The sequence below is a fragment of the Lepisma saccharinum genome, chromosome 6 (assembly GCF_977018435.1).
Source record: "Lepisma saccharinum chromosome 6, izLepSacc3.1, whole genome shotgun sequence".
NCBI classification, from domain to species: domain Eukaryota; kingdom Metazoa; phylum Arthropoda; class Insecta; order Zygentoma; family Lepismatidae; genus Lepisma; species Lepisma saccharinum.
The window spans coordinates 62,937,654-62,951,103 of NC_139234.1; positions in this window are offsets into that span (position 1 = coordinate 62,937,654).

Genomic DNA, 13,450 nt, shown 5'->3' on the forward strand with positions numbered 1-13,450 from the left:
TGCATATTTTTTTCATAAATTCTGTAAAAGGTTTGGTACTGGTCCCTACAGTTTCAAAGAAATTGACTGTCCAGTCTCTCATAAATATATTTTGACTAAAACTGAAATTTTGAGAAAAATTGGCTCATCTGACAAGTACCAGTAAGAGGTGCATTGTTTAGTATGATTACAAGTTTGGAATTATATCTTTCAACTGAAAGGTGTCAATTTAAAATACATTCTAACATGTTCTAGAAATATGTATTATTTATTGCGAATGCTTTGTGTCCTACATTTTCACTTAAAGTCCTACATTTTGGGACATTATGTCCTACTTTTCCCTTATAGCGATCTGGTAACCCTACTTTTACCTTCCTAACAGCATATTCTAAGGCAAAATTAAAGAGCAATGGAGATAATGCATCTCCTTGTTTTAACCCATCATGAATTGTAAATTTGTCAGACATATTACTACCCACACGAATTTTACTTTCTGTTTCACTGGTGCATATTTTTATCATACTAACAAGCTTCTTAGGTATTCCAAACTCTACTAATATATTATATAATTTATCTCTTTTGACCGAATCATATGCTTTTTTGAAATCAATGAATAGCTGATGGACATTTTGATCATATTCCCACTTTTTTTCAAGTGTCTGTCTGATGTGAAAAATTTGATCTGTAGTTGATCTGTTACGTTTAAATCCACATTGATAATCACCTATAATTTCATTAGCATATGGTGTTAGTCTTGTTAAAAGAATGTTAGATAATATTCTATATGTTGTTGAGAGTAGAGAAATTCCACGGTAATTATTGCAGTTCATTTTATCACCTTTTTTAAACACAGGAACAATTATGGATTCTTTCCACTGTTGAGGGATTTCTTCTTTATTCCATATTAAACAAATTAATTTATGAATTTGACATATTAATGAATTTCCACCATATTTAATTAACTCAGCTGGTATTAAATCAATGCCAGGTGCTTTGTTATTCTTTAGCCTTTTAATAACATCTTTAACTTCAGTCAAGACTTGTAAGACTCTGGACACTTTTATGCTTGATAATACCACCCCTTGCCATTTTGCTGTTGTAGAATAATTATAATAATAAATTCCTTCAAGAAATACCCAAAATGAGAAAGCGCGCACGCAAACAACAAACCACTTGACCCCCGACAGAAGCCTATTCACGAACTTTTGCCTGGCCATTCCCCGCCCCCTTCCCTCTTCCCAACACGTGTTTGCAGCAAGTGGCAACCGTCGGACGGCTGTTAGTTTTAACTCCCCAAATCGCGGTAAACACAAGAAAGGAAAACGTCTTGTTTTGATCGTCCGAATTGCAAAAGAAGGTGTAAACCATCAAAGCCTTACATTTCCTCTGGTTTCTGCTTATTTATTATTTTCTCTTCGAATGATAACGACTTTTGTTTCTGACAGAAACACACTTGTTTAGGGGTGGTGATCTCAAAAGTAAAAGCCCATAAGGGCCCATACTGAACTCTTAACTTGGGCTCCGCTATAGTAGTGTACTAATCACAACATGTATTTTAGATCTACATGATGTAGATAGCATCATTGTAATGCAAATGTACTTTCCACTGAACACACATGCAAGTAACAAGAATCTCTAGCCTAGCCAGTCTCCATGGCGAAGTGGGTAGCACAGCATGCTACGATGCCAAGAGATCTCAGGTTTGAATTCCCACCTGGGCATGGGTGTTCTTTGTATCAATTTCATCATATCACTCATCCTCATCATTGTGATGGCAGAAAAGGATGCTAATAACAAAAATCAAACAAGAGTCTGCATGACAATTTTTAGTTTTGATATCTATAAAGACATAACCCCTTCCCCCTTCCCATCATGTTAAAATTAAGGCATCAGCAACTCCAAGTTGTCTAAAGATAACACTTGACACGAGCAACACAAGTACGGTGTTTTTTCATGGAATAGTTAACCATGTTTTCCACACATCATATAATAATAGTCAATCAATTTAAGAGTAAATAGCAACTACCCAGTGGTGAAGCTTCATAAGAGGCCCGGAAACTGGGCCTACCCTTATATATTGGGCTATTGCGGATTATTTTATTACTTATAATTTCATTAAATGATGCCTTAATACAAGAAAACTGAAATTCTAGGCCTTACGATAATTTCCAAAACTTTCCATTCCTGCCAGAGGCTCTATCGTCGCATGTCGAGCTACTTCTCTGAGGGCCTCAGCTGGTACCATAACATTCTATGTGATTCATGCACGGAAAAGCATAATTTCAGGGCACGTTCGCCCGAAATGGACACAGTGAGTCCGGCCTCACACAGTGATACCAACCCTAGCATAATTGTGGTAAATGTAGTGCAATTTGAATTTTGTTGGCACCTAGCACCCTGTGTTTGGGATAATGGTAAAATATAGCATCATCTAAAAACATGTGTCCCTGGGAGACAGATAAATTGAATTCAGAGGAATATATTTTGAAAAAAATAAATTAAAAGAAAAATTGAAGATCTTATTTGTTTCAAACAAGGGGTAGCATGCTGATCTAGCCACATCTGGTCCACCGTCTTCTTTTCATGCTCTCTTGGAACATTTTATTGAAGGAAATTACTAGAAAGTTGGGGTCACAGATAAAACAAGCCACCACCTTGGTTATATTGGTTAAACCACTATGGTATAAGGTGGGTTGGTAAACTCATGGTAAGTCTTATTTACAAAACCGCAGTCAAATCATGGAAATCTTACATACAAGAAACACTTCTGTATCTTCCTGCCTTTCTGAATCTTGTAAAGTATCATGTGGAGTCCCCCAAGGCTGGATCCTGGGACTGATACTATTTATCATATAGCCCGACCCTGTGGCCGAGTGGTTAGCACATCGTGCTGCGACGCCAAGGGTCCCGGGTTTGAATCCCGGTCGGGTATGGTTGTTTGTGAATGTCCATTCATCAATTTCATCATTTCATCACTCATCCCCATCTTTGCAAATTAGCCAAGAGGCACAAAACGCAAAGTAAAATAACCTAAATCAATCAATCAATCAATATTTATCATATACATAAATGACTTGTCATCAAACTTAGAGCGAACCAAAACAACTTTATATGCTGATGACACAAGTATAGTGCTGACTGGCAAAAATGAGCAAACACTTAATTCAAACATCAAACACACAACGGAGAGACTTTCAGAGTGGTTCAGCAGCAACAAACTAACAATAAATAGAAACAAAACAGTAGCAACAAAATTCCACCACCCAAGAAATAGAAGCAACATATCAACTGTAAATATAGAAAATGAAAACATTAAATTTGAAAATTCCACAAAATTACTAGGCATATGGATACAAGACAATCTCAATTGTGACACCCATATTAACTATCTAGCAGGAAAATTAAGCAAAATCATATATGCCATAACAATCATGAAATATGTAACAAAAAAGAGCACAATACAATCCCTATATTTTAGCCTGTTCCAATCGCAACTAACATATGGCATTATATTCTGGGGAAATGCAGCAAACAGCACAAAAATATTTAATCTTCAGGAAAAAGTATTAAGAATTATGATGGGAAAGAAATGGAATGAACCATGTAGAGAAATCTTCAGGGAACTTTGCATTCTACCACTACCCTGCCTCTATATACTTAATTTATTATGGCATGTAAGAATGGATCTGACAAAGTTCTCCAAATGCAACAAAGAAATACATCATTACAACACGAGGAATAACTCCAATCTTGCAGATCCAATGCATAACACAACACTATTTGAAAAGGGTCCAAAATCCACAGGCATCCACCTATACAACAAGTTACCAGATCACATAAAAACTATTGAACCAGTAGCTAAATTCAAAAAGAAATTAAGAAATCATTGCTTTTACTCAGTGAGTGAATTTTTAAACGTCTAATCCATCAACTCACTTATGGGTTGATGGATTGGAGGTTCATGGATTCATGCAGAAGAGTGCTGTATCCAATCTCACATGTTGTCAGTGACGTGCACTGAGGAGTAGCTAGTCTAGCAGAGATAGATCAATCAATCTCACATCTCTAATTATTTTCAAATCACAATATTTATTATCTTGAAGCCTCAGTTCATATGCAACATTTCTTTCCACGCACTTCTCGTCCCTCGATGTGATCAGCTGGCAAGGCTGGATACCCAAGCTGGCTCTTCTTCTGCCTTACCAGATCCGCCCGAAGCGAAAGGGAAGATTTCTGCCTGTACCTCCCTTGCCCCTTCACCCCCCGCTCCCATGGTTTAAAGCCCGTGGTTTTAGGTCGTCCAGTCTATCTCCTATAGGACAGATAGGGGATTGGTTTCCCTTCGATTCCTTTGTAAATCCTCTAAAGAACTCAGGGGAATATTTTCTGCAGTACTTATGTTCTCTGTATTTACACAACCTTTTAAACGTTGTACAATATTATGTATAATATGGGATGTAGTTTTATTTGTATATGAATGGGAACGTACTTGTATTATGTGCAGACAAAAATGTTATGGTTTCTTTTCATTTTTTCAAATATGGAATATATAATGATTAAATAACAAATCTTTGCTCACGCTCTCTCTCGCTCTCGTTTTAGTAGTGTTTTATTTAAATATTCTAATAATTTGGCCTCCAATAAAAAAAATGGGTAAGTTAAACAGTCATGAATACGGATGTATTAATTTGGGCAAGAAAACGCGCATTCTAATTGTTGTTGTTGGTTTGGTTTCTTTTACTTCGCCTTTCTGCCACATTTGGTTATCGCGAAAATGAGGATGAGTGATGATATAATGAAATTGATGAAGGGACCTCACAAAGAACAATTCAGGCCAGGATTCGAACCAGTGACGAGCGGGCATTCTTGTTCCTATGTGTTGTACTCTGCAGTGAATAATGAAATAATTTGGAATGTAAAGTGTATCCCAGAACTAAAAAAGCCAAATGAATATTGTTGAAGAAACTACAAAAAAGTGTGTTTTGTTACCTGTTCATCCCCTCTAATATATTTAATTTTTGCCACCTTCCATCACTTTTTCTAGCTGTATAGATTTAATCGCGACAGTGGCTTACGCAAGGGGGGGGGGGTTACGGGGTTTAAACCCCCCCCCTTGAGCTTGTGAAATATTATGAAAAATGCTGTGGAAAAAAATTAAATGACCAATTTTTCACAGTCAAAGATCTGTAACAATAATATTACTATTACTACTTCAATAATGATAATTTGCATTATTATTTCCATGCACCATGGAGAAAAGCACAGCATTCCAAACACACGCGTCTTTCAGAGTGATGCTTTGAAAATAAACACGAGTTTATGAGGTTAGGTTAGGGTAACTATGATTTAAAAGAGAAAAACGTTGTTTTGTATCTCAGTTGCAACAATGTTCAATACACTGCCGTTCGCAGGATTTTTATTTTCGGAAGGGGCTGGAATAGTAAATGTGGATAGCACATGGCTTCGTTTTGGAGCTTTTCAGTCTATTAAAATTGTATTCAAATACAAAAATGGTAATCGGGATTCACTTTAAAAGAGGTTTCGCATTTACACATTTTGATTTTTTAAAGTTCGTAACGGATTTTTATTTGAAAATTCTGATTTTCTCAAAATTTCGGTAGGGGCTGGAACACCATCGGCCACCCCTCTACGTACGCCAGTGTTCAACGAACATGTATTTTTTTGTGTGTGAACAATGAGAATTAACTAAATAAAGTTATTGGTACGTTGTAAGAGGCTAATGTATAGACAAAGGCTAGGCGGACAAGAATACAGTCACCAGTCCGCCTTCCCATTATATTGTTTACCGCAGCACGTTTGAATGTCTTATCTCTTTAAAATGTCTCACCTTGTTGACTAGTTATTCAAACGACAATAAGCTTAACTATTACAAAATGTTCTGTTGGTAAGAACAGCGAGGCAATTCAGACCTGAATTATCAGGGACATTTATGCGGGAAAGAAGCCGGAAAAATTCCGACTAATTCCGGGAATCGAACCCGGATCGCCCGCGTGGTTGTCAGACGCTCTACCGACCAGACCATCGCATCTCCTTGGATGAGTTCCATACTTTGATTATTTCAATTTATTTTAATATATTTTCTTGTATTTATGGATTTTCTTCACACTTAAAATGTCTCACCTCGTTGACCAGACAATTATTTCGTAACAAAGAAACAAAAAAAAAATGCTCCTAGGATTTGATAAAAATCGAATGACGAGAAAGTAATTTCGTTCTATTGTCTTCATAAATACTATATTTATGTAGATCTCTACTACTTAATAGTAGTAGTAGTGGTATTAGTAGTATTATTAGTATTAATTTAGCTAATTAATTAATTAATTATAAGTATTATTAATTAATTGTGATTATTATTATTATTTAATTAAAGTATAATAAAACAATGGCAATGTGAATTTGGAAAAAAGTTTTAGAAATAACACCCCCCTTCATGAAATCCTGCGTACGCTACTGAATCGCGATAAGTAGCTAATGAGGTTATGGAAGTCACGAGGAACAATCATAAACAGAGAACTCTGGACTCCTGATTTCACAGTGCAGATGCACTGAGAGGAAATTATTTGTATTTTCTTTTTCCTTTCTTTATCTTTGCTTTTCCATCACTTTACCTAACTTCTGCCATGACGATGAACGTTGATTAAATTAAACGGATGAAGAGTGGTTACAAGGAAACACTCATTCACAGGCCAGGGCTCGAGCAAGGATCCTTCAGTAACGAGATCATGAAGAAATTAGGGAAATCAAGGAATGCAATTTTTTTGGAAAAACGTTAATCATATGCAAATATGGTGTTTCAAAAATCCAATTGAAATTTACGTATCACTGAGTAAATACGCAGTTTGCTTTACCGATACCCAAGTATCCGAATAGTTAGAGCTTTCCACTCATCCTTGTTGTCGGCCGACCTCCGTGGGGGAGTGCAAGTGGCCCCAGATCGGTACCAGGTGGACGCACATAGTGGTTTGGATCCCACTTTAAACTGTGGGTCCAGTCCCGATTAGCTTTTATGTACATAAAGTGCACTTAAACACGAAATCAACCAACCGCGTGGGAGTGGTTATCACTGCACGCTATGACACCAGGAGTTCCGGGTTCGAACCCCGACCTCGGCATGGGTGTTTTTTGTGTTTGCCTCTTCATTAATTGTATTGTACCATCTTCGCCATTAACCAAATGTGACAGCGACGCTAAGTAGCATAAATCAAATCATTGATTGATTGTTTGATTTGGTTTGTTTTACTTCGCTTTTCCTACACTTTTGGCTAATCGTCAAGATGGTACGATAACATTGATGAAGGGACAAACACAAATAACACCCATGCCCAGGTCGGGGTTCGAACCCGGGATCTCTGGCTTAATACTCAAATCAACTTGTTTTGGATTTTCGAAAGTGGGTGGGATTAACGTGTGCTTCTTTTCAGTAGTCCTTCCTCATTTTGCAATCGTTTCCTTTCTTTGACGTTCTATTTTTAGGAATACAGGGCCCTAAAGGGGGAGGGGGATTATGACCCACACCAACCTCCCTTGGGTAAGCCACTGATTGCTACCCCAAGTGTCGACATCACTGCATGTTGTACGTACAAGGATGAGATATGTAAATTTTATTGTTATTCCACGCTCATCATTTTGATTTGCATTGCATGACCATTGGGCTGACCATTACAGAGATTGCAACATTGCAATCAAGCATTAACTGTGGCTGTTCTACAAATGATAGCAATATTATATATGGCTGAAATGTTTTCACATAAACAAGCTTGAGTCATAAAAAAAAATATTTTTACGACAGGCTTACAAGTTACACACCGAAAAATTCCATATATATATATATAAAAACACAAGAAAAATACACATTTACGAACATTTTTGTTTGTATAGAGAACAGATAGCGTTAGAATAATTTTGTCTTCTTTTAAACAGTCTCAAAGAAAATACTTCTGGCTTTCCAATGAGGTACGTATATTTGACTTTTTTCCACCCATGGAGTACAATTTTACAAGCATTTAAATCGAGGGCTCAATATTTTTGACGTGGATAGTAGAAGCCTGTCAGACTTCTATTGGAAACATGTTTCGAAATAATGTTATAAACAATGTAAAACCCCTAAACAATGAGAAGCACCATAGCAATACTCATTAAACAATGTAAGTTGATAAAATGAGTCTGGAACATGTCAATATCTAGTTTGAACGTATCGCAATCGAATGAAAGCAGCCAGGTGGCCCGTTATCTCCTTTGGACGTATTGCAACCGACCAGAAGTGACCATGAGGCCCGATATCTCCTTTGGACGTATTGCAACCGACCGGAAGTGGCCATGAGGCTCGATATTTCCTTTGGACGTATCGCAATCGAGTGAAAGCGGAAAGGAGGCCCGATATCTCCTTTGGACGTATTACAACCGACGGGAAGTGGCCATGAGGCTCGATATTTCCTTTGGACGTATTGCAACAATCGAACGAAAGGGGCCAGGATGCCCGATATCTCCTTTGGACGTATTGCAACCGACCGGAAGTGGCCATGAGGCTCGATATTTCCTTTGGACGTATTGCAATAATCGAACGAAAGGGGCCAGGATGCCCGATATCTCCTTTGGACGTATTGCAACCGACCAGAAGTGACCATGAGGCCCGATATCTCCTTTGGACGTATTGCAGTCAGCTGAAAGTGGCGAAGATAGCCTACCCTATATTGTGTTTGTCTGGACGATGTGGTTCTGTATAATTTTTTGAAAACTAAATTTTGTGTTACATGTATTTTTTATCATTCTAATTATACAATATATATTTTTCTTTGTTTAAACTTCTGATACGATATTTTCGTTAGCCGTATTGCACTAAAATTTCTTATTTTTTATCAGTACATGCTTTGATAGGTATATTTTTCTGTTCCTTTTGGTAACAAGGAACAAAATTTCTTTGATGCGTATAACTCTTGTCTGTGGAAAGTCCTTCATCCTTTGGACTTTGCATTTTCTATACTTTTGGCTTAAAATTTGACTTTTCCCTCTTTGTTCTTAACAACAATTCTGAATAAGTCTTGCTTATAACAATGGTGTGTGCTTCTGCCATTTAGTGGAAGAAATCTAAAAGTGTCAAAATCGAGAATAGGTTCTGAACTGGAATATTATGTAGTCTCTGCGGCGTCATGTTTATGAATTGCAGTACGTATAAGTTTGATAAATTCGTTTAGCAGATAAACATAAACAAGCGATTGAAAGAAACAAACTATCAAACTGTACTATGTACTACTTCTCACACTTTTGGTAAGCGAGCAGTGACGGAGCCAGCCTGAAATATGTGGGGTTGGGGGGGCTACAGATTTCGGACTCAAATTCTTGGGGGGCTAACTTATACCGGCAAAAAGGTATTTACGTAATACTTTACAATGGTATAATTTTACCATGACATATTTTACAGTCAGGTTCACTGCATCTGCAGATAAATCACTGCATCTTGTTCCAGGCACGAAATCTTTTATGGGCCTCCCCGATGGCGCAGTAGTAGCGTCGTAGTCTTGTAATCAAGGGGTCCCGGGTTCGATACCCGGTGGAGACACATAGTGATTCGGATCCCACTTTAAACTGTAGGTCCAGTACCGATTAGCCTTACTGTGCATAAAGTGGACTTAAAACACCAAATCAATCAATCAATCAGGAAATCTTTTATGTCAAATAAAATGTAGTAGTTATATTGTTTACTTTTCCTAAGCCATTATTGAGTGGAATAATATCACAGACTTACTATTTATATGAACAATACAAAATACGCCGTAAGAACTACAATATTAACTCGCTGCATACACATATAAATACTACGCGCAACACTATTTTCATGTAGAGTTTGGTTTGTCAAAATGAGAAAATGAACCACAGCAAAAAACTACCATAAGATAAGTCTGTTTTTATGAGAAGCTCCAGCCTTGTTTAAACCCAAAGATTTTGCAAGCTCTTTCTCAAAGGACAGAATAGATAGAGCACTCAACCTCTCGTTACCAATTCGATTACGAAGGTAACCCTTGATTTTTCGCAAGCAGCCGTTGATGGGGTATGCACATTTCAATAACACAAATCTTATAAAGTTCGTAAAAGGCAATTTTGAATGTTTCAACTCTGCAAGCAGCTGCTGATGCTCCTTTCCGCCTCATAGTATACCACAATTCTAAACTAAACTGTCCATATCACAACAGTAGGCAGTGGCGAAAGATAGCAAGATAGCAGCATTTCGTGCTTCAGAAAAGCGGCACTAACTTTATAAAGTAGGCGTCAAATAAACAATACCACACTTCAATAGAAAGTGTGTTAATGATATCATTTTCTCTGTCATGATGTAATATCTTACGTTTTCTTGTTCAGCGATTGGAATTCAGAAATTAGGGCTAAAATGGGGAGGATGCGAGAAATACCGCCCACTTAGGAGGTGCCACTCTCAAGTTACAGAAAAATTTTCACTACAAATTCACCTCCACTAGGAGACAAATATATTTACATAAAAGTAACGAATATTGCAACTCTTGCAATAGGCATTTTGATTAGTGAGAATATCTGCTGAAGATAATAATTTTATTGCAGAATATATTATTCATAAATACTGATCAGAATTGGATCAATAGTTTTAGATGTGCTTCAAAGATTGATTCTAATGCACGGAATCAAATTTGGCCACTATGACGGTAGTTATTGTAGAAATAATATTTTCTAACCTCACAAATGATGCGAGCAATAATATTAACCAAGCATGCTGATTTTCGCATTTATTGCAATGATTAGTTGATGGAATTTGTATTAAGGTCCACTATATGCACACAGGCTAATCGGGACGGGAGCTGCAGATTATAGTGGGATCCGAACCACTTACTGAAATGTTACCTCCAGCGGGCATCGAACCCGTGATCACTTGATATCAAGGCAGCAGTTTTATCGGGTGAGAGCCCAATTTTAATATTTTCAATTCTTAGCATTTAAGAAATAGGTAGTTCGTGTACTCTTAATTCTTTAACGTCGTATTTCTCCCTCTCAAATATTTGCAGCAATCAGGATAGATGAAAGGAAACCAATGAGAGAACATTATTTAACACTCGTGCAATTGTCGAATGAGGAACTAGGCCTAATAGAAAAGAAACATGACGTTCTTTAGATTTTACTGGTAGAAATTCATTTGTCACACCTGTTAGACCTATTCCGAAATACAGCCTCTATAGAGGCTAATAAGTGTAGCTACAATGAACAATGAAAGAACAATATCACAGCCACTGAATACGTCCACCTACCAGGCAGGCAGAAGATTTCGTAGCAAGTTTGGCCAATTACTTAGTATCAAATGATCATTGGCCACTGTTATCCAGGCATATCTGCAGCTGCCCTCCCTCCTCTTGATTTTACAACATATCGTAAAAATGTACCTTGCGATCTAACCGTACTAGAAAATGTACTTGAACATTGTACTTGCCCCAGTGGAAGTTTTATAATGGAAAATGTAAACTTCTACTTTTTAAGTTTTCAGTCGAAATGCGTCTAACGTACTACAAAAACTTAAGGGGCTACAGGGGGCTGAGTGCTGTTTTGAGGGGCTTCAGGCCCCCCTAGCCCCCCTGTAGCGCCGTCCCTGTAAGCGAGACGATGAGGATGAGGATGAGTATATGAAATTCATGTCATGAGGGGGCGGTCACTCACAAAAAACTCCCCCGCCCTCCGTGGCGAAGTGGTTAGCACAGCGCGCTACGACGCCAGGAGTCTCGGGTTCGAATCCTGGACTGAGCATGGGTGTTTGTAAGTACATTTTTATCAATTTCACTGTATCATCACTCATCCTCATCTTAGCAATTTGTCAAAAGTGGCACTTTTCATTTCAATGTTATGAATCCTACAAAAACCGCATTTTCTGTCCTATACAGGTCCGTACTCTCCCCCCCCCCCTCGAGCCATGAAATCTTTTGATGCAAACCTACAAAAATAACATGGATAATCTTTAAGGTTTTTCAAGAATTTAGATTTTCTTCTTTGCATAAATGAATGGATTGTCTCTGGAGAGAGGCAGACTGCAGAAGTCTGCAGTCTACTATATTTAGTAATTTTAGTTTAATAACCATTTATGCAAAGCTACTAAATGTTCCAATTTGGTCGGGGCAGCTCACCATATTTACTCCCTGTTTTGACTTTTTTCGAACTGCAGTCTTAATGAGAAAATGTCCTCTTTTAGTGGAAAATTCACATTCAGACATGTTCTTCATTATAAGGATAATTCCATAGCGTTGGTCGTCACATAAGGGTACGAATTAACATGGCAGAAGGGGTATCTCTCGCCTTCCCACCAACGATCTTGTTCTATTAAAAATTTTCCCCCATTAAAATTTTCTGAGGGTAAGAATTTGTGTTACAGTCATAGGCGTAGCTATAACTTTATATTTGGGTGTGCACAAACAAAAAAAGAGGTCTTGTACCTTTTTAATAGCATATTTTGCAACACAATCACTTGGCTCTTTAACTGCATTTATGTTTATAAAGGATTATAGATTCACTAAATGACAGTTGTAACGACCCTGCGTGGTCGCCACATTTAACGACCCTGCGCGGTCGCAATATTATATTTTGTTAAGAAGATTTGGATAAAGAGTGCATGCTAAAATTCCCTGCGAAGCGTACACTTTTAGTTTAAATGTGTTAACGGATCCAACTCTACGTTTATTAGCTTCGACCCTGCGTGGTCGCTCTATTCTGAAAACGTTAACGGATCCACCTCTACGTTTATTAGCTTCGACCCTGTGTGGTCGCTGTATTCAGTGAATGTTATCATTTATTGTCATTTATACTGTTCAAATTCGTTGAAGAGTCCTGCGAGGCTCAATATCAAATGTATTGTCTGAATGCACACAGTTTTAGTTTATATTGACACGTTCAACTAGTGATTTTCCCACTAGTGTTTTCTTAATGTCACTTCTTGGATGTTTCTCAGTACGAAGGTTGCAATATGTAAAAAATGAGTTAGCTACGCGTACTTGTAGTTAAAATTGTCACCACCAATACGCCACCGCAAGTATAAAGCCAGCGCAGCGAGACCCGGAGTTCCTCTGTCCGAGGAAACCTCACGGTGCCCAACGAAGCTCCAGACCATCGAACGTCGAGATCGCCGCGGCATAGACACGCGTTCGCGCGATGTCAGTGAGGAACTTCAACCTACCCGACCCCGTCCAGGGAAATAATGGAAGACGTTCAACAACCCAATCATCCGATAGGCCAACGAGCTCAACCATTCAGGGGGGACAATTCGTGTTCCCAATTCCTCCATCTGATAGGCTATCGAGGCAACCAATGATAGATACAGAACGCCTTAGCGATTCTGAAATGAACAATATCGACAACCGGGAACCTCAGGGCACTGCATCGGAGTACGGTTACACATCAGATTCTGTTGTAAATGAAGAGAGAAGAGTATCCGCTCACACGGGAGCCATCT